Raw genomic sequence first — 26,630 nt, forward strand, 5'->3', positions numbered from 1 at the left:
AGGGTTAGTAGGATAGGGGTGGCGGACAGTGAAGTGCTGCAGGTTAGACAGAGGGCAGGCAAAGGTGGTGGGGGGGGGGGGAGTGGAAAAGGAGAGATGTAAAAAGATGGGTTGCAGTGGTGGAATGAGGGTTTTGTAGTGCCGGAATGGGAACAGGGAAGGGGCTGGTTGGGTGAGGACAATGACTAATGAAGTTTGATGCCAGGGGGTTATGGGAATTTATGATATATTGCAGGGAAAGTTCCTACCTACGCAATTCAGAAAAGCTGATGTTGGTGGGAAGATCCATATGGTACAGGCTGTGGAGCAGTCATTGAAATGAAGGATGTCATGTTTGGCAGCATGCTCAGCAATAGGGTGATCCACTTGTTTCTTGGCCACAGTTTGTCGGTGGCCATCCATGTGGACAGACAGCTTATTGGTTGCAGCACAGTGGTTGCAGCTTAGCTAGTAGATCACATGACTGATTTCACAGGTAGCCCTGCCCTTGGTGGGATAGGTGACTTTTGTGACCGGATTGGATTAGATGGTGATGGGAGGATGTATAGGACAGGTCTTGCATCTAGGTCTATTACAGGGGTATGAGCCATGAGGTAAGGGGTTGGGAGCAGCTGTTGTGTATGGATGGACGAGTATATTGTGTAGGTTCGGTGTACAGCAGAATACCACTGTGGGAGGGGTGAGAAGGGTAGTGGGCAGGACATTTCTGATTTCAGGGCACGACAAGAAGTAGTCAAACTCCTGGTGGAGAATGTAGTTCAGTTGCTGCAGTTCTGGGTGGTACTGAGTTACGAGGGGAATGCTCCTCTGTGGCTGGACAGTGGGACTTTGGGAGGTGGAGGGAGACTGGAAAGATAAGGCACAGGAGCACAGGATATTTTTTTTACAAGGTAGGGAGGATATTTAAGGTCTGTGAAGGCTTCCGTGAGACCCTCAGTATATTTCGAGAGGGACCATTTGTCACTGCAGATGCGATGGTCACGGGTGCCTAGGCTGTGTGGATGGGACTTCTCGGTATGGAACAGGTGGCAGCTGTCAAAGTGGAGGTATTGTTGGTGGTTAGTAGGTTTGATATGGACAGAGGTACTGATGTAGCTATCTTTGAGGTGAAGGTGAAGATCTATGAAGGTGGCTTGTTGGGTTAAGTAGGACCAGGTGAAGCAAATGGGCGAAAAGTTGTTGAGGTTCTGGAGGAATGTGGCTAGGATGCCCTCACCCTCAGTCCAGATCATGAAGATGTCATCACTGAATCTGAACCAGGTGAGGTATTTAGGATTCTGGGTGTTTACGAAGGATACCCCTAGATGGCTCATGAATATGTTGGCATAGGATGGTGCCACGCGGGTCCCATAGACATACCTCGGATTTGTTTGTAGGTAATGCCTTCAAAGGAAAAGTAATTGTGGGTGAGGATATAGTTGATCATGGCAACTAGGAAGGAGTTTGTTGGTTCGGAATCTGTTGGGCATTGGGAAAGGTAGTGTTCAATAGCGGTATAGCCATGGGCATTAGGGCTTTTAGTGTAGAGAGTGGAGAGCTCTCCACCCTGCTCACTTCCTACTTCCACCTTGGAGTACCACCGTCCAACACCACTATAACAACCTCCAAACCTTCCCCATGCCCCCTCATAGCTGACAAACCCTGTCTCGCAGACCTACTACACTTACCCCACTCTCCAAAACTCTCTCTCCCACCACCACACAGAATCCACAACCTAAGCAGACCTGTTATACAGTCATGAGCCTTTCCTCCAGAAGCCTTAGCCCCATAAAAATATCAGTCCTTTCCAAAGGTCTCACCTTTTGCCCCACTCCCAAATTCAATCATGCAGAACTTGCCAAAGAATTTTCTTCCTTCTGCTGGTCCCTAAAGTGGAAACACTTTTTTGCCACCAACCCTACCAATCAGACTCAACCAAAGACCAATGTTGAACACTTCCTAACTCAGTTCACTCTTGCATCCAAATGTGATCCACCCCTACTGCCCCCAGATCACCCCCTGTTAACTGTCCAAAATTCCTTAACCTGGAACCTTGCCTCACCATCATTCACTAAATCCTTCAACATGCAAACTAACCTTACATTCACAGAAAGAACCACAGTCCACCATCTAAAAACTGAACCTGACCTTATAATCGTACCTGCGGATAGAGGCTCCACCACTGTTGTTTTGAACCACAAGGATTACCTGGCAGAAAGGCTCCACCTGCTGTCAGATACTTCCAGCTACAAACCTTGCCACAGTGACCCCACTCCAGAAATACAGCAGGATTTCCAGTCACTCCTCACATCCTTAGGCCCATCCCAGAACCTCTGCCCAGAGTTCATCTCTCTGCTCACCTCTACCACTTCCCGCACTCCTACCTTCTTCATGCTTCCTAAAGTCAATAAGCCCAACCACCCAGGATGCCCTATTGTGGCCAGTTACTGTGCTTCCACTAGAGAATCTCTGCTCTCGTAGACCAACACCTGCAATCCATTGCCCGGAACCTACCCTCCTATATAAAAGATACCAACCATTTCCTCCACCGGCTCTCCATTGTTCCTGTCCCTCTGCCTCATGTTGCCCTGCTCGTCACTGTTGGTGACACATCCCTTTATACTTACATCCCTAATCCTCATGGCCTTACTGCTATTGAACGCTAACTTTCCCAATGCCTGACAGATTCAAACCAACAACCTCCTTTCTGGTCACCATAACCAATTATATCCTCACCCACAATTGCTTTTCCTTTGAAGGCATTACCTACAAACAAATCCGAAGTATGGCTATGGGCACCCGCATGGAACCATCCTATGCCAACCAATTCATGGGCCACCTAGAGGAATCCTTCCTAAACACCCAGAGTCCTAAACCCCTCACTTGGTTCAGAATCATTGATGACATCTTTGTGATCTGGACCAGGGGTGAGGACACCCTATCCTTATTCCTCCAGAACCTTAACAAATTATTGCCCACTTGCTTCACATGGTCCTACTCAACTCAACAAGCCACCTTCCTAGAGGTTGACCCTCACCTGAAAGATGGCTACATCAGTACCTCCATCCATATCACATCTACTAACCACCAGCAATACCTCCACTTCGACAGCTACCACCCGTTCCAAAGAAAAGAGAAGGGGAAAGAAATATTCAGGTGCATAGGCAGCATAAAAGGCATTTATAGAGCTGGAATGGGAGCCAAGAAGGGGTAAGCAGGTGAAGGCTGGGCTAGTGAATGTTAAGGCCGGGGGCATTGGGGAAGTGGAGGACAGGTTGCCAGGAGTGTTCCCACCTGTGTAGTTCAGAAAAGCTGCTGTTGGTGGGAGGAATCCAGATGGCACAGGCTGTGAAATAGTTGTTGAAGTCAGGGATATCATGTTGCTATTGGTATGTTCAGCAGCTGGATGGTCTAGCTGTGTCTTGGCTACAGTATGGTGGTGGCAACTCAACACAGACAGACAACATGTTAGTGTTCATACCCAGGTACAGTACCATACAATGGTTGCAGCTAAGTTAGCGGATTATGTGGTTGCTTTGACAGGTGGCTCTGCCTTTGATGGGATAGCAGATGCCTGTGACAGTACTGGATTAGGTGGTTCTTGGAAGATGTGTGATACAGGTCTTGCAGCTAGATCTATTGCAGGAATATGAACCATGGAGCAAGGGATTGGGAGCAGGGATGGGCAAGGATGTAGTGTCAGTTAGGTGGGTTATGGAATGTGACACAGCATGGCGTAGCGGTAATAGTTTGCTCGCAAAAATTCCAAAAGATTGCTGGTATGCTAGCAGCACTGCAAGGTCAGAAAAATATTGACCCTCTGTTAATTTTGAAAATAATTCATTAGGAGGCACCAACAATTGAGCATTCACACTATTTTTGAAGTCCCCACAAATGTGTAATGCTCCATGCTGTTTATGAACAGGACTAAAGGTGTTGCCCATCTGCAATAAGCAATTGGGAACAACTGTTTTTAACTTTCTAAGGGATCCAATTCTTACAGAGTCCACAGGAAAAATTTTGGTATTGCCTACTCTTTAAATGTAATGCGGGAAAAAACATTTAGAAGCCATTCCCAGGGCTGGAGACAAGATTCAAAATTGCTTGGGTCGAGTGTTGGATAGAAAATCCAGAGGCTGTGTACATATCCAGGAAAAAAATATTTTCCGGTGAGGGTTCTGTTACTACAAAGAAGGAAAGGTTCTGGTTACATGCTGTAATGGATCTGGGAGATGTGTTATTTTCTACCGGATTTGTCGATACCAAATCTAATGAGGGAGGTTGTAAATGTTTTCTTATATTTTTGTCAGAATATTTCTTTTGTGAATTGTAATTTGCCTTATTTTATGCTAATTTGCTTATATGTTTGAGAGTGACAGCATATTGATTAATATTAGTAGATGTGACGAAGAATATCAAAGAGACTGGTTACAAGTAGAAGCTTGTGTGTTGTGTAAAATGTCTTTGATGCTGGAGTCGTCTTTGACCGTAGTCAGTCAGCAGTGAACTCTCGGTGTGTGTGACGGTGGAACAATGTGCAGGTCGCCATTATAATAACTTGCAAGTGAACAGGAAAAATGAATAATGTTACTACTTTTTTTATATAAGCATCAAGAAGGAACCACATTCGAAGAAATGGTATTTGAAGCACCAAAAATGAGGCAAACACATTGAACCAGGTCATTTCTGCAGCCGACGAAACAGCATTGTGGAATCGTACTTTCACTAGACGACTGAAGCCAACACAGAAAAGTCAAATATCATCTTATAAACATTTCACGGAAAAGTGAGTACTGTCACGAAATATGCTAAATTCAAGTATATAAAAATAGTGAGCATATTTCAATGCTTACACATTAATTTCAGAGCTATCTGGCCTATTTTCAGAATTTCATGATGAGCATAAGCCCACAGCGTACCTGCTACCAATTGTAAGGGTTGATACCTCTATCGGAGATATGTAAGCTGATTAAAAATTGAGTCCTAGGACCCTGTATCAAAGAGAACTAAAATAGTTGTATCATAAACTTTTGCTGGCAGTGTAAGATCGCATGAAGGTGCACTTGACTCTGAGATGTCATCTATTTGCTTTTGTGCACTCGACTGCTGACAGAATGGCAGTCTCAGACAAACATTTGCTGTAAGACGCGGGCATGAACCTGTTTGACAGACATCTTTATAATGTGGACAACTATGTTTAACATTGTGGCAAACCCACAGTTACCACTACCTTTCGCTGCCTGCCTTGCTCTAGAACCATAGGCTGTGCCAGCTGCACACACAGCTGACCACGCTGGCACACCTCAGATCTTACTCGAAGCACTTGGCTAAGGCTCGCTAGCTGTCGATGCAGAGATCGACACCAGAGGCTCCACCATCTGCCTTCAGCACAAATCTGCACTGGCTGTATGCGCTGACTTAAAACAGTGCCACCCACGTCAGTGATGTCTACACTTGTTTATATCTATGCTGACACGAATGTCGTGGCATCAGTCTATGCTGTACTGGCAGCTGTTACTTATTGTGCATCCCTCAAGATTTGGACTTTGTTACACTGCTGACCTTGTATCAGCTCGGGCAGTTTCATGTTATTGAACACTGTGCTGTCATGTTTTGTCGTCTACAAATAAACTGATTATAAAAAACCAACATTCATTTGTGTTGTATGCCACAACACAATTGGTGACTGTGGACTGACCATGTTTGCGTCGAACATTGAAAATGGGCGTGCAAATTTTGGTTCTCGAGTAACACTTTAGAACAATGAACGTTTCAGTGAGCTACAGACCTTGTCTGCTGAATGGTCACCAGTGTTTCCTTCATTCCAGTCACCATGGCAGAACTATCTCTTTTCTCTGTTACGTGATAGCTGACGGCTCATCAAGCAGAAAGTCTAAAGCGTATTGAGGATGTCGTGGCCTCAGTACTGCAGCAACCGAAGGTCAATCCATTGCCATTCCCGCCACACGAGGAGAAATCAGAGGACTGGGACTCTTATGAACAAAGGCTGTGACAGCGTTTTAGGGTGTGTAAGGCAAATGACTATGATGCTGCTAAATCCCTTTTCTTGTCGTGGACTCTGCCACAAACTTATCGGTTGTTGTGCAAGCTGTCCTCCCTGATGGAACTTAGTAAACTGACTTTCAGCTAAATCCGTTCTCTGTTAAGTGCTCCCTATCAAAGATACTGTCGTGATTTCTGTTCATCTCGAGTTTTACCAATATTGCAAACAATCAAGTCAATCCTATCAAGCTTGGGTGGCTGAACTCCAGGTTTAAGTTGTGAATGCAAGTAATTTTAAGCGTACCACCAAAGAAACTTATGCAGAAGGCATGATCAGAGGCACGATTGTCTATGCAGCACCCGCTAGTGTTTCAGTTAAAACCTTTACAAATTGGTGACCCTTTGTCAGATGAAGTATTGCATTTAGCAAAGTCATACGAAGTCACATAAGCAGCGGGCCTCTGCTTAGATTCCTGGATGGACATTTCCATGGTAAACAGTGAAGCCAGACACATGGCAGATTTGGCAGCCAGTGGTGACATTGCGACAGTATACAAACTACATCACACGTGTCCCTCCACACAGGAACAGTGGGTCTCACACTGTCGCAGGTTGTGACAGCCTTACCCACCCTGCCTGGACTGTTTTCAGAAGCATGCTAGAGACAACTCTCTATTCCAGTGGGTGGATTGCATTAAATGCACATGACAGGGTCACATTGCATGTGTTTGTCAGGAAGCTGTTCCCGTCTCATGATCACAAGATCAAATGGATGTTAATGTTGTATGTTCCGCACAATCCATTCAAGGAGGTCCCTGTGATGAACTGTACATTTCACTGTGATTGGCCGAATGGACAGTCAGCTTTCAAGGTGATACAGGGGCTGCTGCCAGTCTCTTCAATTTTCAAACATATTTACAATTTGGGGCATCCATACAAAGAGCGCCCATATCCGCCCGTATCCAAACTCAAGCCATCAGTTTATCAGTTGGTAAATTAAAACAAGCAACTCATCCCATTGAAAGATTAATTTTGCCATGGAAGCCATTTACAAAAATGGAACCCAGGGACAACTTTCTTAGTCATAAGCAGTTCTGATACTGAGAACCTTTTTGATCTGGACACATTGACGTCCTTTAGATTTTCCGTCAGTGACACAGTAAACACGGTCTTACCCACAACTGGATGTGTTCTGCACCAAATTCCGTAACATTTTTTCCTTTTCGTCTGTGAAAAGCAAAGAATGTCGAAACGCACATTTTGCTGAAACCTAGAGCACGACATCACTTTTTTCTCCCTTGGCTGGTGTACTCTGTGGCCAGGTCAAGGGCAGATTAGGCAGGTTGCAGAGATTGGCTGTGATAGAACCCATATCATCGAATCAGTTGTCATCAAGAAACCATCTGGCAGACTCAAACTGTGTGGGGACTTCAAGGTCACTGTGAATTCTCAAGTAGGCGTGGACACATACCCCATTCCTAAGCCTGAGGAACTACATGCACAGCTGGTGAATGGACACTTCTTCTCCAGAATTTACCTTGCTGAGACATATTTACAGCTATCATTAGACAAATGTTCACAGAAGATATTGGTGATTAAAGCTCTTTATGGTTTATACAAATGTAAGTGGTTGGCATTTGGGGTCTCCAGTTCCCTGGCAATTTTCCAGAAGTTCTTCACAGTGTGCCTGGGTGCATTAACTATTTTGGTGACATTGTTGTTATGGGAAATACCACTGAGCAGCATGTAGCGAACCTGAAGTCAATCTTTTTTGTTTTTCACGAGCTAAGATTAAAGTACATCCTATGCAAATGTGACAGTACCAGAGAAGGAAAGTTGCTACTCATCATATAGTGGAGATGCTGAGTCGCTATAGGCACAACAAAAAGATTCACACAATTATAGCTTTCAGCCATTAAGACCGAAAGCTATAATTGTGTGAATCTTTTTGTTGTGCGTATCACGACTCAGCATCTCCGCTGTATGGTGAGTAGCAACTTTCCTTCTCTGGTATTTTTACATTCCATCTTAAGCAAATGTGATTTTTTTAAGCCTTCAGTTGAGTATTGAGGCAACATCCGTTCCCATGTAGGTTTTTTTACCAACTCTGGAACATTTCAAAGCAATTGCATTCGTGCCTAGGCCGGCGAACCTCTAACAGCTCCAGCCTCTGGGAAAAATTATTTATTATGGAAAATTCATTCCAGCAGAATCTCGGATAGCACATGCTTTACATCACTTGTGTAAGTAGGGAGTGGTCTTCATGTGGTAGGCTGCATGTGAAACGAAATTCCAGGATCTCAAACAGTGTCTACTCTCAGCATCTTGTTTAGCAATGTTCCTACCAAGGAAGCATAGTGGTTGCAATGGATGCATCGGACCACAGGTTGAGGGCTGTCTTGATGGTTCAGACCACCCCATCACGTACACTTCAAAAACCCTCACCTCTGTACAAATAAAATAGACTAAATTGAGAAAAAAGTATGACAATTATGTTCGCTTTGGAGGCATTTCATGTCATCCCTTATGGTGCCAAGTTCCAGCTGGTAATGGACCATAAGCCATTGATCTCATTGTTCAACACAACAGCTGACATCACAGATTGTACTGCTCATTGTCTCCAGTGCTGGGCATTGTTCCTCTCAGGATATACCTATGACATCCATTTCAGAACCATATCCTAGTGTGTAAATGTTAATGCTGTTAACCGACTACCCTTGGGGCTGGACTACATGTTTGATCAGGAGGAAACTCTGTGCTTCTTTGTGGATGACGAGACGCAACAAGCTGTGGACAATTTTCCCATTACGGGAGTGTGCATCAGTGCCACCAAAGAGGCATACTCCGTTCTCAAACGGTTTGCACCTTCATCTTGAGAGGGTGACCAGAGAGATGGCCAGGCAACAACCTACAGCTCTTTGCCAGTACTATGGGCTGTGACATTGTAAGCTTTTAGACAATGGTGTTATTCTTTTAACCGCAGACCACACTGTGCCTCATGTTGTGATTCCATCAGCCTTACGACAGCAGATCCTACATTTGCTGCATCAGAGGCATAAGGGCACTACAAGGGCAAAGCTGCTCGCTCTGCTTCAGACATCCACTAAGAAATAGAGAGCATCATCCATCGAGGCACTAAATATGCAGAACAGCAGCTGGCCACAAATCAGGTTTTTTCACCTTGGCCAGTGCCCACCAAATCTTGGGAATGAGTGCATCTCAATTTTGCAGGCCCATTACTGAATACCACATGGCTCATCATCAATGAAGCTTTATCCAGATTCCCATGTATTGTCAACTGCCATAAAATCACAGTGGAATTCACACTGACGATGCTGTTGTAGATTTTCGCCATTGAGGGTGTGACGCAGACATTGGCGACTGGCAACAGTCCACAATTTCTGATGGAGGCCTTTGAGAATTTCTGCACTAGAAATGGAGTGAAGCACATCTTTTGCTTCCTTTTCATCCCCAGTTGAATAAAGAGGCAGAGAGGTTCATTCAGACATTCAACAGTAGATGAAGAAATACATCCAAGATTCATCCACTTAAGATGTCCTGACTTTATGTAAGTTCATATTGGGCAATGTCATTTGGAAGCTCTTACACAGACTCCAACCCCATTCTCTACTACATTTACTGCTGCCTGCACCCATCCCCTCTGTTCCTCCCGCCTCTCCAAAGTTCCAGCCTGGTGGCATGCAATGTGGGCCTGGGGATTCGGCTGACAAGATCATTGGGTTCCAGCCACCATTCATCGGCAAAAGAGGCCGCAGATTTTTACGATTGATTCTGGAGACTGCCAGTCATCCGACACCAGAACCAGCTCTGTGATTACATAGCTGTGCCCCATAGCCTCTTTCTCCCCTGTTCTTCCACCACACCCAGTTTTCCCACTCTTTGGCAGAAGAAGAGCTTATCCTGCCCCCATCCTCCTCCATTTGCCACCTCCATTTCCACTGTTAGCTGTTCCAAGCTGCGACAGCCACAGGGGTGAGTCTGGCCTTGCCACCAGCTTCCCCATCCAGGGATAGATAAATGCTTCGGATCGAGGTACCACGGCTGGGCATGTGCATGGAGGGTGTACCGGCAGAGTGCCTGCCACTCTCAGGCCTAGATGCCGTCAAGGTATTGCCTCCAGTTTCCACCACCTGACCTGTGTTCCCACCACTGCCATCCAGGCCTCTTTCAGCCTTAGATTTGATTGCCCGCAGACAAGGGCATCCTGGAGCCGAGCTGTCGTGGGGGCTGCAGAAGAGATGCTCTCCACATCGTGTGGGACTGGGTGGAGTGAGGTCATCGCTCCCCTCAGCTCCCCCTGCTCCACCCCCCCCCCCCTCCCGCCTACACACACACACACACACACACACACACACACACACACACGTAAACTTGCATTTTCTTGTCAGGTCTTTTAAGTCTGCCATCAATGATGCATAACTGTCTGATGTTATGTTGCCATGTTATAGAACATCTAAACAAATGGCAGCCCCCACATTCATTTTTGTTACACAATGTTCACTTAAAAACAAGTGAATAGTGGTGAGGAGCGGTGCTGATGGTCAGATAAAGAGGACAATTTTTGCACAAGATAATAGAGCTGTGGATTTGGAAATAATAGCAAGCATTGCTGTTGCTCAGAGCACTTAATGTCACTGGAAATAAAATGCTAAGAGCTTCATTGAATGGCTGGAAAGCCAGGTTTACCAGATGTGATTTCAGCTGTGCGGAATCTGTCAGCTTCAGTACAAGCTCGTCCTGCTGCTCAAGCTGTTCTTTCCACAGCTCAAAAAACTGCATGTCCTTCATGCTTGAAATGCTCAGCAGGACTGCCTGGCTAGTCTTGTTCCGACATGGGGTGGGTTGCAATTCCAAGAAGTCCTTGTCACCACTGTAGTATGTCTGCTTTTTCAACAACACACATTTTCTTAAGCACAAATTATGTAAAAATAAATCACAAAAAGTAATAGTTCCCGACTCTTCTGGAAATGCACACAATGAAGAACTCCTGTGTGTGGATACCTCTCGGCCGTTATAGTACTTTGAAAGTTCATTCAAAAACTTATATGTCACTGCAGGATAACATTGCTTATTGGTTCAGCTGGGAAGCACTTGAATACAAACCACTTTATCGGTGCACCCATATGCCATTGGTTCGTTCACTGAAGACACAACTGTTTCTTGAACACTACACGAAGACAGTACTACACTGTACAGACAGGCAAATCTGTGTGCCAGACAACTGTCAACATTAGGTAACAGTGCAGTCAAAGGAATTACAAGAGGAAGATTATCAACAAACTTCCATTCACCATAAACCAAGACATTGGTAATCCTTACTAATTCAAAAGAAAATTAAAAATGTACCTCATTGGCGACTGTTTCTAAGAAATATGCATGTCTAGATTCAGAAATTGGAAAGTTCTTTTAGCTCCATGCCAAGTAGCAGTGTTTGTTATGAAGCTACATGAAAGGTAGTAATGTACTGCAAATAAGACTCACCAAGTACAGATGCAAGAATCATTTTTTTGAAAAAGGATATAAACAGCAGTTTTGTAGTAAAATTGAGAAGGAGGCAGCTTATTTCAAAGTAGCAGCTTCCTTTCTAATTTCTGGATTTGGTTTAGATAGAGTAGGTGTGAATATAATTAAGCAGTGTAGCGATAGTTTACTGTTAATACAGTGTATAATATAGTATACAGATTAACAAGAGGCTAGATTGCTTCTCATCACATAGAGTAGCCATTGGTTGCAGAAGGCACAATGCAGCTATCAAGCTAAGTCCTTCATCAGACACAGACAGCAGAACTCGGACACATTCACACGAACATATCACACGCACACACACATGACACTAAGGCCTAACTGTATCTCACGTGAGCAGTGATCTTTGCTGGGATGGGTAGTGGGGACACATAAGAGGTGTGGGGTGGAGAGGTGGAGCGATAGCAGGATACGGGTGCGGAAGATGCTAGTGCCACCTTGGGAGTTTGCAGGGATGTGATAGACAGATTAAGGTTCTACGATTAATTTAGCTTTTGTTGGTGTATACCTTGACACTTTCTACATATTTAAAGGTTCTCTTTCTTGATGAAATGAATAAGTGGATGGATAAATGAAGGATGCCCGTATAGGCTGAAAACTGGTTCAAAATATAAAGTAATACTGTAGAACATCCCAGTTCATGATTTCTATTGATAAATAAATATTGTACCTTGAAGTTTTAAACAATATTGTCATCACCTGAAAATTGTGAGCAGCTGTTCCATTGAGATATTTCCAAGTTTCAGTGACACAAAATGCTGTCGATTAAGAGAGGATATATTATTTATAGCTAAGAACAGTTCTGACACTTTTTGGCTTTATATTTCTTTTGTAACTTTTTATGTACACTTTGCCTTGCTGGATAATGCATTGTTACAGTTATCTCTTTTGTACTGGCTTTATAGCACATTCATAAAGTATCATAATACCCAATTTCTTATGTAGTTCAGCTGTGTCAATAAGACAAGGTTAACTGTGTTTGTTGATACAAGAAAAACAGTTTTTGCATTAAATGAATAAGGATATAACATGTATGCCTTCTGAAGCAGATGATATACCTGTGTGTTATTCTATGGAGATTATGCAAGAGAACTTGTTCCCTTCTATTAGTAATGCATCATAGGTCGCTGGAACAATGAAGGTTACTTCATGATAGGGAAAACATACTGGACGTTCTCGTTATCAAAAAGGGTTGCCAAACTTATGCAGTTAACTGCAGGCCTGTGTCGCTGACGTAAACCTGTAGAAGAATTATATAACATGTTCGATACCCACACATCCGTGTTTCTGGAGGATGAAAATCAGTTCTACAAAAACCAACATGTATTCTGTAAATAGAGACCTAGTGAAACATGGCTCGTTGTGTTCTTCAATGAAATCCAGAGTACCATAGACAAAGGCATCTAGGTTGAAGCCATGTTCTTAGGCTCTTTTCAGAGTTCTGCATTGCCATTTAGTGAACAAAATACAAGCTTATCGAATATCAGACCAGATTTGTGACTGGATTAAGTATTTTTCAGGAGGTAGAACTCAATGTGTTATTCTGAGCGGAATGAAACTGACAGATGTAGAGATAATTTCTGGAGTACCCCAAAGGAGAGTTATAGGGCCATTATTGTTTGTAATATACAGGGCGGTCCATTGATCGTGACCGGGCATAATATCTCACGAAATAAGCGTCAAACGAAAAAACTACAAAGAACGAAACTTGTCTAGCTTGGAGGGAGAAACCAGATGGCGCTGTGGTTGGCCCGCTAGATGGCGCTGTCATAGGTCAAACGGATATCAACTGCATTTTTTAAAATAGGAACCTGCATTTTTTATTACGTATTCGTGTAGTACGTAAAGAAATTTGTGATAGATGGCGCTGTAATAGTCACATACATATGGCTCACAATTTTAGACGAACAGTTGGTAACAGATAGGTTTTTTAAATTAAAATACAGAATGTACCGTATTTACTCGAATCTAAGCCGCACTTTTTTTCCGGTTTTTGTAATCCAAAAAACCGCCTGCGGCTTAGAATCGAGTGCAAAGGAAGCGGAAGTTCGGAAAAATATTGGTAGGTGCCGCCACAACTAACTTCTGCCGTCGAATACATGTAGCGCTGCACAGCCATGCTTTGTAGGCACAAAGATAAATACTGGCGCCAAAACTTCTGCATCAGTAAATAAATTAAAAAAAAAAAAAAAAAGAAAGGTGGGAGACGAGCTTTTTTTCTCCGCCCCGAGTTTCGACCACTGCATTTGCTGCTATCTCATTTAAATCCTGTCTGCCTAATAAACTACGAAACTAGAGTGAGACAACAGCAAACGCGGAAGAATATATGTATCTTGTCATGTTTATATTCGTATTATTCTTGTGCCTAATAGTGATACAGTCAGAAATGAAGCACGGCAACTGACTAGATTTTTAAATCTAAGATGACTAATTTCTGTGCAGAATTTGATGTACTAAAAAAGCGGCCACAAAGATTTTCAAACGGAGAAAAATTTTCTCCTAACTCTCGTTCAGAACATGTTCTATCATACGCACTCTATTATTTGGTTCTTGTTGATCATTATCAAAGAAAGCAGCAGTGTAAGTAACAACAAATATCAGTCTCTTGCCATTGTTTCGCTAATGAGACGATTCCTCTCTCTCTCTCTCTCTCTCTCTCTCTCTCTCTTTTTTTTATTTTAAGTGGTGGTTGTTGTTGTTGTTGTGGTCTTCAGTCCTGAGACTGGTTTGATGCAGCTCTCCATGCTACTCTATCCTGTGCCAGCTTCTTCATCTCACAGTACCTACTGCAACCTACATCCTTCTGAATCTGCTTAGTGTATTCATCTCTTGGTCTCCCTCTACGATTTTTACCCTCCACGCTGCCCTCCAATGCTAAATTTGTGATCCCTTGATGCCTCAAAACATGTCCTACCAACCGATCCCTTCTTCTAGTCAAGTTGTGCCACAAACTTCTCTTCTCCCCAATTCTATTCAATACCTCCTCATTAGTTACGTGATCTACCCACCTTATCTTCAGCATTCTTCTGTAGCACCACATTTCGAAAGCTTCTATTCTCTTCTTGTCCAAACTGGTTATCGTCCATGTTTCACTTCCATACATGGCTACACTCCATACAAATACTTTCAGAAACGACTTCCTGATACTTAAATCTATACTCGATGTTAGCAAATTTCTCTTCTTCAGAAACGATTTCCTTGCCATTGCCAGTCTACATTTTATATCCTCTCTACTTCGACCATCATCAGTTATTTTACTCCCTAAATAACAAAACTCCTTTACTACTTTAAGTGTCTCATTTCCTAATCTAATCCCCTCAGCATCACCCGATTTAATTTGACTACATTCCATTATCCTCGTTTTGCTTTTGTTGATGTTCATCTTATATCCTCCTTTCAAGACACTGTCCATTCCGTTCAACTGCTCTTCCAAGTCCTTTGCTGTCTCTGACAGAATTACGATGTCATCGGCGAACCTCAAAGTTTTTACTTCTTCTCCGTGAATTTTAATACCTACTCCGAATTTTTCTTTTGTTTCCTTTACTGCTTGCTCAATATACAGATTGAATAACATCGGGGAGAGGCTACAACCCTGTCTCACTCCTTTCCCAACCACTGCTTCCCTTTCATGCCCCTCGACTCTTATAACTGCCATCTGGTTTCTGTACAAATTGTAAATAGCCTTTCGCTCCCTGTATTTTACCCCTGCCACCTTCAGAATTTGAAAGAGAGTATTCCAGTTAACGTTGTCAAAAGCTTTCTCTGCGCACAAAAGCAAGCCATGCCGTGAGCGGCGACAGGCCGTAAACACGCACTATCAGAATGCGACAAACAATGCATGACAGTACAGTAATGCATTTTCAGCTTAGAGTCATGTAAACACCTATAACAAAGAAAACGGCACTTATCAGATCAAAGCAAAATAAGTAATCGATTCAAATCAGACGAAGCACGTCAAAAAGGAAGGGTACCCGTATAAATACGTACGGAGCGCCTGACGCATAGCAATGGCTACCTGGTAAAGCTTAACTGCTAAGCTTACGACTCGAACCAAACTACTGTAGCTGTATCGTCATTCATTCGACCTAAATTGTGTCTCATATTACAATGTACCAACTTTGTTTCGATTTGGAGGTGCGGCCTAAAACTTTTCTCTCTCCTTGAATTTCGAATCTCAAATTTCAGGTGCGGCTTACATTCGAGAAATTTTTTTTCCTTTATTTCGAGTCTCATTTTTCAGGTGCGGCTTAGATTCGAGTGCGGCTTAGATTCGAGTAAATACGGTAGGTACATTTGAACATTTTATTTTGGTTGTTCCAATGTGATACATGTACCTTCATGAACTTATCATTTCTGAGAACGCATGCTGTTACAGCGTGATTACCTGTAAATACAGTTAATGCAGTAAATGCTCAAAATGATGTCAGTCAACCTCAATGCATTTGGCAATATGTGTAATGACATTCCTCTCAACAGTGAGTAGTTCTCCTTCTGTAATATCCTTCAACTTTACCCACAGAAAGAAATCAAGGGACATCAGATCCGGTGAACGTGCGGGCCAATCCATCTGTCATGAAATATGCTATTCAATACAACTTCAACTGCACGCAAGCTATGTGACAGACATCGCCATTTTGTTATGCAGTGAAACATCTTGTAGTAACATCGGTAGAACATTACGTAGGAAATCAGCATACATTGCACCATTTAGATTGCCATCGATAAAATGGGGGCCAATTATCCTTCCTCCCATAATGCCGCACCATACATTAACCCGCCAAGGTTGCTGATGTTCCACTTGTCGCAGCCATTGTGGATTTTCCGTTGCCCAATAGTGCATATTATGCTGGTTTACGTTACTGCTGTTAGTGAATGACGCTTCGTCGCTAAATAGAACACATGCAAAAAATCTGTCGTCGTCCCGTAATTTCTCTTGTGCCCAGTGGCAGAACTGTACATGACATTCAAAGTCATCGCCATGCAATTCCTGGTGCATAGAAATATGGTATGAGTGCAGTCGATGTTGATGTAGCATTCTCAACACCGACAATTTTGAGATTCCTGATTCCCGCACAATTTGTCTGCTACTGATTTACGGATTAGCCGCGACAGCAGCTAAAAGACCTACTTTGGCATCATCATTTATTGCAGGTCGTGGTTGACGTTTCACACCTGGCTGAACACTTCCTGTTTCCTTAAATAACATAACTCTCTGGCGAACGGTCCGGACACTTGGATGATGTCCCGGATACCGAGCATACATAGCACATTCCCGTTGGGCATTTTGATCACAATAGCCATACATCAGCACGATATCGACCTTTTCCGCAGTTGGTGAATGGTCCATTTTAACACAGGTAATGTATCACGAAGCAAATACCGTCCGCACTGGCAAAATGTTGCGTGATACCATGTACTTATACGTTTGCGACTATTACAGCGCCATCTAACATAAAGTGAAAAAAGTGGTCCAGCTAAAACATTCATATTTCTTTACGTACTACACGAATATGTAATAAAAAATGGGGGTTCCTATTTAAGAAATGCAGTTGATATCCGTTTGGCCTGTGGCAGCGCCACCCAGTGGGCCAACCATAGCGCCATCTGGTTTCCTCCTTCAAGCTAGACGAGTTTTATTCTTTGTAGTTTTTTTGTTTGATGCTTATTTCGTGAGATATTTGGCCTGGTCACTATCAATGGACCACCCTGTATATAAATGATCTAGTAACGTGGGAAGTTCCGTGAGTCTTTTTGCAGTCAGTGGTGTTTTGTATAGGAAAGGAGCAATGATTGGTGCAGTGGCTGGCAGTTGACCATGAACATAAATAAATGTAACATAATATGTGTAAATAGCCAAAGAGATCCATTACTGCTTGATTATGCTACTGATGAGAAATCATTGGAAACCGTATTGGTAACAACCATAAAATACCCATGAGTAACCTTCCAGAGCAACCTAATGTGGAATGACCGCATAAAACGGATTGTAGCAAAAGCAGATGCCAGGCTGAGATTCATTGGAAGAATCTTAAGGAAATGTAATTCATCCACAAAAGAAGTGACTTGCAAAACACTTGTTTGATCGAGTCTTGGGACAATCATGGATATGCTCGAAAAACTCCAGTGGCAGTCACTACCAGAGAGGTACTGTTTTTGAAAGTGAGCATAATGTTGAAATTCTGAGAGCGTGTGTTTGAAGAAGAGTTGAGCAACATATCACTTCATTCCACAAATGTCTTGTGAAATGATCATGATGAAAAAGCCACAGACATTATAAACAGCCGTTCTTTCCATACACAATTTGTGAATGGAACTTGTGATAGTAGTACCATCGCTGCCCTCCATCACACACTATAAGGTGGCTTCAGGAGTAGAGATATTGATCTAAATTAGTTCGTACATCATTTTAAGATGCCTGAAGATGGAGGCCTTTGGCTCTGAAATTGGTAGTCTGTATATTTGAAATTTGAAACCAGTAACTACTGCAGAGTGAATGAAAAAAAGAAGGGAATAAACGAATATTCATTTTTCTACATGAAGTGTTTGTCATCTGAAGTGCCCACAGTCTTCCATCATCATCAACAAGATTTCCCCAATTCTTTGGTTTCTATGAATGTGTAACTCAGCATTTATCTGTATTCTGAGATCTGTGTTTGTAGTTTTCTGTGATTGCTTCCTTTTTGGATTGTTTACATGTGGTAATATTTTTTATTGGTACAATATTGAACAATAGTGAACTAATAAACATTATTTACTGTTAGTTTCTGTTGATTTCACTGTGGGTGCATGGCGAAACTTTATTATATTGGGGTTACCATAAATCTCATGGGCTCAGTCTCCACATGAACTCGCTAGTACCCATGTTACATTCCTGTTCCTATCCCATGCACCTTCTGCTTCCCACAAAAGATGGTTGGCGCATTGATTTATGTGTAAGTCATTAGTCAGCCACTATGTCTTGACTTTGTGTTCCATGCATTTTTTGGTCTGATATATTTTAAACACATTTGTCTCATATAGCATTTTTAAGAGCAGTGATAACCATCCAAAAGAAACAAAGAAACTGATAAAAGAAAAAACATAAACATCTAAGGTGAACAATGTGCCATTTCATTTTTCTGAATCAAAATCAGTTTTATTATCTCATTATGTGCATACATAAATCACTATTTTAATGGACATCAGACTCACAAATAACATAATTGAGACACACATATAGTATCAAAAACTTAAGTTAATCTTAATTTACAGCCACTTGTACTAGTTCATCAGCTTACTCTCCAGAGTTAATTGTGTCACCACTTAAGAATTGTGGAACTGAATAATGACATTTTTCTGCTATGATAGCATGTAAATTTCTTTTCAGCTAACCCATTCCATCCAGTGACATGAAGTTGAAAAATCTTTCTCCATGTGAAGAATGTGGCCAAGGTTTTCTAAGTCTGAATTCCAGACAAATTTCCTGTTTGCATTGGCTGATCCTAGTTCCTGAATTATTGATTCAAGTAATTTTTTGTTTGTAGAAACACACAGTCTACAAACTCTCAGTAATTAATTTACACCCTTTTGTTATCTATATACAACAGTAATGGGTGTTTTCTTTTTTTTTTCAGATTGTTTTCATACATGTGCTACAAAACAGAACGTTTTTTGTGTGACTGTAGCATACAGACTTAATGTTTGAAAATTACTGGCAGTATTTAGTGGTGAATGAGGCTACCTCCTTTCAGAAGACAGGACTCTAGAGAAAGTGGAATCAGTTGCTGGTCCATGTCAAGCAGCCAATATTATCACAGAAAACTGGTTTTATACAAAATTTATGAAGATAGTGGCTTAGTGAAAAAGAAATTTGTGACATAGAAATTGTCAATTTTTTAGAGAGAATTTTCTATTCAGAGACTGGTTATACGGTGATAGACAGTCTGTTACTGTGACACAGTAATAGCACTCCAGTAACTTTTTTTACTGGTTTTTCATATCTTTCATTCAGTCTCATGCATCATATAAAATATTTATACGTGGAACAAACAGCGTTGTACCTCATTTTACGTACACTGTTTGATACAGAGAAATTTATTATATTTTGTAGCTCAATATGCAAATTCCTTATCATTGGTCTTTAGTATCACAAGTTTTGTATTTAAGAAAATTGTGTGCAATATTTTCTCGTCATTTGCTGCTAGTTTATTGATGCACTGACATTTAATCTCGTCCATCATTTATATCAGGTTTTTAGTACCTATTCATATGAATTACCTATTGTATAATGACTTGGCATACAAGCACCTTCAGTGATTTTATGTGTAATTTTTGTTTTCTGTCCATTGGGCGAATGTGGAAGAAAATTACATTCCACAGTATTTATCAGAATTTGTGTGTCTACTAATTAAAGAGAGATTGTGTGTGTGTGTGTGTGTGTGTGTGTGTGTGTGTGTGTGTGTGTGTGTGTGGGTGCGTGCGTGTGTGTTTTAATTGTCAGCTGTTGATTAATAAACTAACATGGCTTAGTTATTCCTTACTAATTAATAATGCTATTATCTCTCTTTTTTTTACCCTGAAATTTCCGAATCCATCAAGATACAAATATTTATACATGACAGTCGTTTTACGACCTTGACTCAATTGATGGTATTTATCTATAAATTCATAAGTGTTATTCAGTCTGGGAATTAACACAGCCAGTTTCTGACCTAAGAATGAGAAAATTATTACAGCTGTCAAGTATTGGATTTTCCTCACATTTCGTATATACTCTATAATAGAAGGAAAGTTGCTACTCACCATATAGCAGAGATGCTGAATCGCAATAGGCACAACTAAAAGATTCAAACAATTATAGCTTTCGGCCATTAAGGCCTTTGTCAGCAATAGACAGCAGCAGTCTCAGATAACTGAAATTACACTGCAATGTGGTTTCAGTTATCTGAGACTGCAGACGTGTGCAAGTTGCATTTGCGTGAGTGTGTGTGTGTGTGTGTGTGTGTGTGTGTTTTTGCGTGTGTGTGTGTGTTTTTGCGTGTGTGTTTGTGTGTCTATTGCTGACAAAGGCCTTAATGGCTAAAAGATATATAATGGCTAAAAGCTATAATTGTGTGAATCTTTTTGTTGTGCCTATCGCGACTCAGCATCTCCGCTATATGGTGAGTAGCAGCTTTCCTTCTCTAATATTGTTACATTCCATCCTGGTTTTTCCATTGTTTGATTCGCATATATTCTGACTTTTATTAAGGGGGGGGGGGAGAGAGAGAGAGAGAGAGAGAGAGAGAGAGAGAGAGAATTATGAATGGTACTGTTGCAATTCATTGGGTAAAAGTTTGAATGCTGTCCACTAACTTATTTTGAGGCATATATTGCTAATATTTGTAAAGAAAGACAGAGGAATGAAGAAAGCACATTAGCACCTGGCTTTTAGCAGCCAGTGACATGTTAATAGTATGATTTTGTTTCACTCATGGGAAAAGTAAGTATTAGTTTCTAATGTGATGTCAGCTTCTAAATACTGGCATTCAGAATGCAAGCAAATGATACTGTCTTTGCAAAAATTAGTTGTAAGTGCATATTAAATTAGTTAACACAGCCCATGAATGACCCGCAGTGATTAGTCAGCACAGTTCTAGGATGTATGTTGTTAACTTGCTCTCACTGTTCACTTTGTTGACTGCAAATAAAGCTATTGCTTTCCAACATAACACAGAGCTTGTGTGACACTACAGATCAGTCTGTCAGCACTACCAAGATTTCATTTGAGATTTGTTAGCTTAGTCTTACATAACAAAACTATCACCTTCAATCCAACCTAGACTTCAGGCTACACTGCAGACTAGTTTACTTCCACAGCCAAAGGCTTTACATTTCAAATGAAATAATTAATAAACGTTTCAGTATATTACCTATATAGACATCAATGGCAAAACTGTGAATGTGAGGTGAAAACAGAAAGTGAGGAAAGGGCTGAGCTGTCCACACAATGAGAGCATTTCATATTTGGCAACATATGATGGTCATCCACTTTAGATTTTGTAATTGGCTACTCCTTACCATCCTCCCATTACCTGCATCCAACCTGACATGGAGATGCACTGCAAACATCTAACCTATATCACATACAAATGCAGAAGTTGGAAACTGAGGAACAGGCAGTAGCATCATATCTAATTGAGGAACTTTAGATATATTGCTTTGTACTGGAGCATGCATTAGAAATGTGGTCCAAGTTTGAAAGAATAGTGGACTGTGCACTGGATAGATATGTACAAAGAGTACTCTAAATTATTGGTCCCTTATGTAGCTCGCTTTTATTACGAATCTCACTATTGCACAAGTCCAAACCAACTAAAAAAAGTGCAGGTGAATCCTGTATATAAGAGGGGTAAAAGAACAGACATGCAAAATTACAGACCAGTATCCTTAACATTGGTTCACTGCAAAATTACCGACCAGTATCCTTAACATTGGTTCACTGCATAATTTTTGAACATGTTCCCAGTTTGAATATAATAAAGTTTCTTGAGACAAAAAAAGCTTCTGTCCACGAATCAGCATGGTTGTAGAAAACATCACATCTGTGAAACTAAGCTTGCGCTTTTCTTGCATGACATCGTGCGAACTATGGATGAAGGGCAACTGGCAGATTCTACATTCCTAGACTACCAAAAAGCATTTGATACAGTGCGCCACTGCAGATTGTTAATGCAGGTACAAGCATACGGAACAGTTTCCCAGGTATGTGAATGGCCCAAAGACTTCTTAACCCAGTACGCTGTCCTCGGTGGCAAGTGTGCATCATAGACAAGGGTACCATCAGGAGTGCCCCAGAGAAGTGTGATAGGACTGCCCATATTCTTTGTATCCATGAATGATCTGATGGACAGGGTGAGCAACAATCTGCGGCTGCTTGCTTATGCTTTGGTGTATGGGAAGGTGTTGTCATTGAGTGATTGTAAGAGGATACAAGATAACTTAGACAAAATTTATAGTTTATGAGATGCATGGCAGCTAGCTCTAAATGTAGAAAAACTGTAATATAATGCAATTGAGTAGGAAAAACTGACCCATAATGTTCAAATACACCATTAATAGTGTGCTGCCTGACATAGTCATGTTTATTAACTCTCTGGCAGGTGTGCTGATTTTCATTACACAAGTGGATGTGCGGCATACTTAATACTCATGTAAAGAATGGCTGTCATTACGTTATCAAGATAAACATCTATGAGCAAAATTGCAGTTTAATCTTAGTTTCATTAAAAATGGCAAAATAAACTTATATGAGCTAAAACATTGCTAATTAAGCAATAATTAAATAAACTTCCATTGTATCACTCCGTTGCTGCATATAAGCGTTACCTCACAGTAATAACTCACTCTAGGCATTAAAATCACAGTTACATCAGATCCCAGTCAAACGCTTGTTCAGTTACTAATTATCTCATTGATAACTGCCTCATTATGAGATTGTGTTGCTAGCTTAGAATCTGCTACATTTTCTTCCACAGATCGTAAATTTTTTCTCACATAACTTGCTATTTATTTTATATTACTGCTGCTCACTTGGACATTTGACAACACAATTTATCACTGTGTTTGCTGAGGCAATAATGAAGGAATAGGTATGGGCATACAATTGTAAAACGACAAGGGAATAGTACAAGACAATGTTATTTGTGGCTGGCACAATTTATACATAGGCGCACCTGCTGGAGGGTTAGATAACGAGGCATAACATTGCAAAGCAGTATGAAATGGGACAAACTGTGTGACCAGTTCTTGCATAATGAGTGTGTGTTTGGGATCTGCACCAGGTCGGATTAAAGGAAGTCATCAAAGCAATTCAGAAGCTAGATTTGTTACTGATAGGTTCTAACAACACGCAAGTACTGTGGAGGTACTTTGGGAGCTTAAATTAGGATCCCTGGAGTGAAGGTGACGTTCATTTTGAGGACCACTATTGAGAAAATTTATGGATATGGCATTTGAAGCTGACAGCAGAACGATTCAGAACATTGTGTATAAAGACCATGAAGATAAGCTAAGAGAAATTAGGAATTGTATGGAGGCATATAGATGGTCGATTTTCTGTCGCTGTAATTGTGGAATGGGAAAGGAAATGACTAGTACTGGTGCAGGATATTCTCTGCCATAGATTGTACAGTGACTTGAGGAATATGTAGATTTAGATGTAGCTAGCAGAATAGTTCGTGACAGGAGAGACCCACCATGGTATATAGCCACTGTGAAGAAATTTATAAAGAAACAGTGACTACTGCATAATGGCTGTAAAACAAAGCACTGAGCTATATACAGAGAGATGCTGAAGGTAACACATTTGGCCATCAAGAGGACAATGCATGAAGCCTTCAACAATTACTACAACAGGATCTTATCAAAAGATCTCTCTCTCTCTTCAAAAGAATTTCTGGTCATCTGTAAAGCCTGTTTGTGGGACCAAAAATACTGTTCAGAAATTGAGGGCATCAAACCAGAAGCAGAAATGCTGAACTCTGTTTTCAAATGGTTGCTGCACAACTGAATATTCAGGATTATTCCCATAATTTAATTTTTGTACCACTGCAAACATGAGCAATATAGATATTAGTGTAAGTGAAATTGAGAAATGGCTGAAATCATTAGAATAGATTAAATACAGAGCCCAGTGGAATCCCTATCAAATTCTATACAGAATTTGCAGCTTGAGTTAGGCTCCTTTTTAATTACAGTGTACCGTAGATACCTTGAGTAGAGATCTGTGATGAATGTGAGAATGTCATGGAGATGCTGAAATTTCTGAATTGATGAACACTTGAAGATCAGTACAAACCACCCCAAGAACGCCTATGCAGCATAGTTCAAGAACCAATTTAAGAGTTGAATTTATGAATATGCTACAACTTCTTACATACCTTTCTTGTAGGAATCGTGAAGGCCAGATTCCCACACTCCATTTGTGAATGGAACGAGAGAAAGCCCTAATGACTGATACAGTGGGAAGGACCCACTGTCAGGCACAGAGTGGATGTAGGTGTAGAAAAGGTTACTAATTGTAAAATTATTGTTTTCTCTTCTTTTTACACTGCCACACATTTTGTAACATTGTTAATCTAAATGCTGCGTCACCCATTCCTATACTCATTGTGATTAGTGAATGACATCCCTTTAACAATTTGTGTCACAAATTTAATTCAACTGATTCTGGGAAACCCACATTCTTAGTACATAATCACTTTTGTGTAGAAACATAAAGTCTTTTGTGGTCATAAAACAATATTGGCTGCTGGATTGCAGAAGAGACAATATTGTTTATTTCCATCAATATCTTGTATCCCTTGACTACAAAAGTAAACTTTGATAACCTGATGACAACATGAAAATTGTGTGAGTGATGGTCCAGTTGGAGTTACTAAGTGCACATGACATAATCAGTCTTTTATTTTGTCTTTACAATTCTTGAGCCTTTACTTTCAAAACATGCTTTGCAGTTTTGCTTTTGATTTATTATAGCTTTAGTATCAAAAATTTTTCTTTTAAATGTACGTGTCATGAGTCTGTTGAATTTGTTCTCAAACAACTTTTGCATCTCTATACAAGAGTAGAATGACAAGTCTTCTGTTTTTTTTTGTTCAAAAGATCAAGGAATTTTGTTAAGCAACATGACCAATGATCAAAATTCTTGTCAGTTGTGTGCAAAGTTTTGAACAATTTCAGCCTGCATTTGATCGTTGGAAACAGTCTTACAGGTTCACAATTATTGAACTATATTAAATAAAACTGCCATAACTTCTGGATGGTTTGTGTTAGGACATTCAGACTGCATGGTTGGTCACAGAGCATGATGGGAATTAGTATGTGCTTTATGGTTTGATTTAGTGGTGAATCCCACTTTGATGTGGAGGGGTTCATCAATATGCAAAACTGGCTCATTTTGGAACTGAGTATCTGCATTTCGCGATCGAGGAGTCTCTTCACCCTCATCGGGTGACTGTGTGGTGTGCAAAGTCCAGTCACAGAATAATTGGTGTGATATTCCTTGATGGTATGGTGACTACTGAACGGTAAGTGAAGGTTTTGGAAGATGATTTCATCACCATCATCCAAAGTAACCCTGGTTTCGACAAGATGTGGTTCATGCAACAAGACAGAGCTCGACCCCATTGAAACAGGAGAGTGTTTGATGTCCAAGAGGGGCACTTTGGGGACTGCATTCTGGCTCTGGAGTATTCAGAGGCCACTGGCGTGTGCCTAGATTGGCTACAGTATTCTTTTGATCTGAACACATGTGACTCCTTTTTGTGGGGCTATATTAAAGAAAAGGTGTACACCAATATCCCCAAAACCATTTCTGAGCTGGAAACAGCCGTTCAGGAGGTCATCGACAGCATCAAAGTTCCTACACTTCAGAGGGTCAATCAGAATTTCTCTTTTCGTCTGCACCAAATAATCGTCAATCATGGCAGGCATATTGAAAATGTCATCATCTAAATGTGAGTATCTGTAGTGACGTTTACATGTTGAATAAAGTGTGTGCATGCCGTAGTTTGCAATTAATTTACATTTTTTTTCATTTAATTCAATAGTTGTCAGCCTGTATGTAACCTGTGCAACAAGTTTCACAGAACTGTATTAAAACAAGTATCCCAATGACAAAATTAACTTTTTTTAAAGCGAGTCAAGATCTAAATGAACACTGATGCAAGATATCCCTGTAGACGTGAAACTTGCTCTCAATATGTTGAACACCGTTATCTACTGGAGAAATGAACTAAATCATGTTTGCACAAGGGCTACAAATTTCTTACATTCTACAGTCTGCTCGTTATGTTCTAATAGAAGACCATCATGTTCAGATTTGTTGATTGCTTAACTGGAAGGTATATCATATGAGGAAAAAAAATGTGCAAGCATTCAAATATTTTTTTAAAGTTTATGTAATTAGATTAATTCGAAGCAAACAGGTAATAATGAAATACCCAGAAGTAATGCGAGATGCGGTGTATAAATCCAATAGAGGGATGAAAAAAGGAAATGCACCTGGGGATAACTCAGTTGAAAATACAGTTGGTTAAAAATGACACTATAGTAATACATCAAATTTTCAAATTTTATTTTCT

At 41.0% G+C, this 26,630-nt stretch overlaps 1 protein-coding gene across 5 annotated transcripts in view; it reads left to right on the forward strand.

The window, feature by feature from the left end:
* The window catches only part of LOC126198452 (uncharacterized), a 117,792-nt gene extending 97,339 nt beyond the window's left edge, over positions 1-20,453 (forward strand). For 2 of the 5 annotated variants that reach the window (XM_049934783.1, XM_049934780.1), the window contains one exon: positions 19,140-20,447. The gene's annotated coding sequence lies outside the window, so the exon portion shown is untranslated. Of the gene's footprint in view, positions 1-4,587; positions 4,766-18,892; positions 19,032-19,139 lie in introns of all 5 variants that reach the window. The other 3 variants (XR_007540075.1, XR_007540076.1, XM_049934784.1) reach the window with 3 other exon arrangements.
* The last annotated feature ends 6,177 nt before the right edge of the window (positions 20,454-26,630 follow it).

The sequence above is a fragment of the Schistocerca nitens genome, chromosome 8, assembly GCF_023898315.1.
Source record: "Schistocerca nitens isolate TAMUIC-IGC-003100 chromosome 8, iqSchNite1.1, whole genome shotgun sequence".
Classification (NCBI taxonomy): Eukaryota; Metazoa; Arthropoda; class Insecta; order Orthoptera; family Acrididae; genus Schistocerca; species Schistocerca nitens.